Here is a 4,683-nt window from a genome sequence, read left to right as displayed (position 1 = left end):
CGAACCCGCGGGCTCAGGCAATCCACTCACCTCAGCCTCCCAAAGGCGTGGGATTACAGGCTGAGCCACCGAGCCCGACTTGAATCTTTTCTTTAAACCGAGTAATTCTTAAGTAAATCTTGGTGTAGCCTGGGGTACAACATAGCACAAAAGGGACTATTTGAATATGAGAATATTTGGCTTGAACTTTGGCCTGCCACTTCACCAGCAGTATGATCTTGGGCAAAGGGTTCAACTTGCCTCTACATCTCCAAAATATGAATAATGGAATAATGATTAGATACAACCCATACAATCCTTATAAAGGTTAAGAGTTGAATCAAAAAATACTTAGAGTTGCTTTGCACATATTGAATGTTCAAAAATGTTAGCTATTACTAATTTTATCATAGAGAAATTCTGTAACTAAATATTTACCATAGAGAAATGACTGGATTAATTACAGTATTTTATCTACTGTTATGATAGTAATATTATTGACAAAGTATTATGCAGCTCTATGTCACTTCTGAGAGCACATAATAGCATTAAAACTATTAAAATGTAAATCCAGAAAAAAACTAGAATCTAAATTATTTTAAAATTATTTAATTATAATTACTTTTTAAAAACATTATTTTTATTGGAAAAAACCCACTGACAAATTGTTAGTTGACAGAATTACAAGTAAGTTTTATTAACAGACACAAATTCTAAAATGAAAAACATTTAAAATTAATATTTTAAGCCAGTTTTTAAGAAGAATTGAAGCCCTTCAGAAATACCTACACAATCTCAATATGATGTTAATATTCAGATACTAGACATTAACTGAATTTCTATGTTGTTGGTTTTCAGGTTATAACATCAAAAGGTTTGCAGGTTATAACATCAAAATATTCATGAGGACAAACTAGTTCTTCAAGCACCAAAAAGAGTTTAGAGTCTTCTCTATGATTCTCCAAGGAGTTTTAAATAGAAAAGAGATGTCTCAAGAGGCTTCAGACATTACAGAGGCTGCAACTGCGATCCCTGAGGGCCCCATAGAGCCAGCACTTAGCTTCTCTGAAAGAGATCTTAATAAAATTCACACAGCGTGAAATGGAAAGTCTGGGGAAAAAATGAAGAGTTTTCACAAAGTGAAACAAATTAGCTTTCTTTGTTGATTCAGAGGAGTAAGAAGCAGTAGCAGCAAAACCATTGATAAGTAGTGAGTGCATCTTGTTTGAGGATGAATTTTGTTCATTGTTATCTGAAAAATGCCATTTATTAGCCTTTGGAAATGAAATAATGAAGACACAAGATGTTATTTCATACTCAGTCATTGAGATGTAAAGCTCTAATGCTTGTCCACTTCCTGGCACTTGACTCTACCCTGTGGAGAACTGTGAATGCTTACAGGAGGGTTTATTTCAGTCTCCGAAAAAAAAAAAAATCACTATAAACTTCATTCTTTGATCAAGAAATAAGGAATTTGAAATACTGGCATAAAAAGCAAAGAAACTCTATGTCAAAGACGCTCTTTCTTCACCGTTTGCACCCAAGCCAACCTGAAGGTCATGTTTATGACTTTTGTCAGTCATGTTGGAATAGGCTGGTTAGATTTCCCTGTTTATTTATTTATTTATTTTGGGGGGAGCCTCCTGCTGCCCCCTGCTCCCTGGTTATTGTTTAAAACTTGTTCTTTTGGGGGGATCTTAGGGAATAGATATGGAGATTTTTTCATATCTGTCTAAACAGCTTTGTGGTAGCCAGCAAAGAGTAAAGAAGAAAAATGAAACAATGTAGATGGCTTTTGACTTGTTCCTCAAAGAGTGGTCCACAGACCAGTAGTATCTGCATCCTGGGGAGCTTGTCCAGACTTCCCAGTCTGAATCCATATTTTAACAAGTCTCCAGGTGATTCATGTGCACATGATAGTCTGAGAATCACAGGCCTACAGAACTCTCGCCACAGGATACTGTTTCATTAAAGAGGAGTGGGAGATGACATGTAGGAAACAAATGAGAACACATTAGAAGCCGTATTTGTACAGTTTTTTAAGGATTGTGATATATAAAGCTGAAGGTTAGAAAGAAAGACTATGACAAAAAGGGCAAAAAACCTGAAGGGATTCTTTCTTTAACTTTTAACTTGGGAAGAGATAAAACAGAAGTGTTAGCTATATTTGAATCTCCTAATTCCCTTGTCACCAACGTGCACATTCCTCAACTGCATTTGTTTTGTGAAAAAGTGAAAATATGAATGATGTAGGCTTGTCCTGACTCCAACTAGAATTCTATTGATATGTGTAGAAAATGACAAATATTAATACTCTTCATACTTTAAAAAGTATTTGTACAAATCGATGTTTTCGCTTTTCGCAAATAAAATATTGAAGAATATAATCTCTAAGGTTTCTTCTAGCTCTGAGGAATAGTCTAGAGTCTCATAAAAATTCTAAGAGTTAAATAGGTTTGACACACTTGTTTCCAGAGTTTTGTTTGTTTTTATTTTTGGCATTGTGATGTAAGGGAAATTCTAACAGTGTAAGATCCCAAAGACTAGGAAATAAATGCCAACCATCATGCCTTAGCCTATCATATACATTTATTATATATAATTTCAAGTAGGTACTATAAGCCAGGCACTGTTTTGGGCCTGGAGGTGAATAGGAGGGGAAAATATACATGGCCCATTGACTCTAAGGCTTTTTAAATAGTGAGGAAAGAAAAGCATTGATCAAAGAATCATCACACACTTACTGTGGTACATGCTACTGGGAAGACATATGGAGCCATGAAGGAGATAACGAGTTAATTTACAGGCCTGGATTACTCAAACCCAACCCATTCCAAAGGAAGGTCCATTTTCAGGATAAATCCTTGGCTGGCTTCTGGGATGTAACCGCTGAGCCTTGGGAATACTCTGCCTGTTTCTGTAAGTCTGAGACCTTGAATCATGCTCTACTGTTTGGACCAGACAAATTTATCCCAATCATGTAACGTCGGGCTTTTTCTCTGATGGAGCCTGGAGGTTGGAGGCTGAGTAGCTGAGGTCAATCCTGGGGGTGTTGCATGTCTATCTGACAGAGGTCCCATAATACTTTGGATACCAAGGCATGGGAAAGCTTCTCTGGTTGACAGCATTTCATGTATTGTCACATTATTTAGTTATGTGTGCCCTCATGAAACACTAATGACAGGGGCCCTGGAACTTTGTGCGTAGTCTCTCCTGGCCTTCATCTCTTGTGCCTTTTCCTTTTGCTGATTTTAATCTGTATCTCTCACTGTAGTGAATCACACTGTGAGATTAATGTCCTTTTCCAAGTCTTGTAAGTCTTCTAGAAAGTCATTGAGCTGGATGGTGGTCTTGGGGATTCCTCCATATGAGACAGCCAGCATATTGTAGGTGGTCAATATATTTTAATGCATGAAGAACCTAAAAATTCTAGTTTTTTCCCCTAAATGGCTCTTTTTCAAATTACATCCCGCTAGGGAACTGAAGAGAGTATTGTCTCTCCCTCTTTATCCCATGTCACCACTCACATCTAGAATCAATTGACATAACAGTACTGTTAATCTTATCTCTGTGTATTTTAATAAGTATGGAATAACTAGAGATCACATGAATGTATGTTTTCAGAGGAAACTGAACTCCAAATGAGGCGTTTTACTATTCATGGTTCTCATAGCTGCCTTTAAGGAAGAAACATCCCTATCATGTAGTGCCCTGGAAGAATTTTCTGGAAGGAAGTTCCCAACATATAACTATTAGTTCATACCCTCTTTTTCTTGCTTAAAAGTCTCAAACCTGGCTGTCTATGAGGAAGTGACTTTGAAATGCAAATCTTTCTTCCAAATGACTTGCAGAAGAAGTTTACCAAGTTGAAAATTATGGAGACATTTTACTTTTAAAAAGTGACATAGATAATTAAAATTTTTTTTGTGGGTGTCTAGGTAAAATTTTGCTACAGATGAATTAGTTGACCCCTGGTAATTCTGTCCATCTTCACAGTTATATAATTTCACTCTCACTGTAAGTTTTGCAATATTGTGTACATATTAAATAGTCAAATATTTATCTTCCCTGCACACAGAAATTTTAAACTCTCAGCAATGGAGTAGAGCAGAAGAATGTTCCTGAAAACCCAGCAGTGTTTCTATTCAGTATTTAAATTTTAATGTTTAATTATAGAAAGGAATGAAATTCTTAAAAGCACAGCTTTTCTTCAGAGCAGTTAAAACCAATTAATACTTTTATTCCATTAACCATTTAATCTTTATTGTCATTTAGCAATGCCAGCATTTTACTTTTTTTAGCTGCCATGAAAAGATTGGTTACTCTGGTGAGTCATTTGATCTTCTCGAGAAACTCTAAGCAAAATGGACAAACTAAAGCAACAGTATAGAAAGTCGAGAAAGAGTCTCAATTCATATGAGAATTAACTATATGATCAAAGTAGAATTTCAAGTCAATGAGGTAAACTGAACTCTTCAATAAACTGTATTGGATGTTAGCCATTTGGAAAAAAAGATTTGAATCCACATCTCTTCCTCCACTGCTATAAATTCCAGAGAAAGCAAACGGAAAAAAATTGATAGGAAAAAAAATCAAAGAATTTGTATACAATCTTAGAAAGAAAAAGGAATTTCAAGATAGAATTAAATAAAAATGTGACAAAAGATCAATGAACCTACCCAGAAATTTTTTTTTTTTTTTTGA

General features: G+C 35.5%; 1 protein-coding gene across 1 annotated transcript in view; it reads right to left on the bottom strand.

Annotated features, from left to right (window-relative positions):
• DOK6 (docking protein 6) overlaps positions 1 to 4,683 on the bottom strand; it is a 546,111-nt gene that overhangs the window by 143,216 nt on the left and 398,212 nt on the right. The gene's annotated exons all lie outside the window — the stretch shown is intronic.

Source organism: Carlito syrichta, unplaced genomic scaffold (genome assembly GCF_000164805.1).
Source record: "Carlito syrichta isolate Samal-C Ts95f unplaced genomic scaffold, Tarsius_syrichta-2.0.1 Scaffold309798, whole genome shotgun sequence".
Classification (NCBI taxonomy): Eukaryota; Metazoa; Chordata; class Mammalia; order Primates; family Tarsiidae; genus Carlito; species Carlito syrichta.
This window is presented reverse-complemented; position numbering and strand designations above follow the sequence as displayed.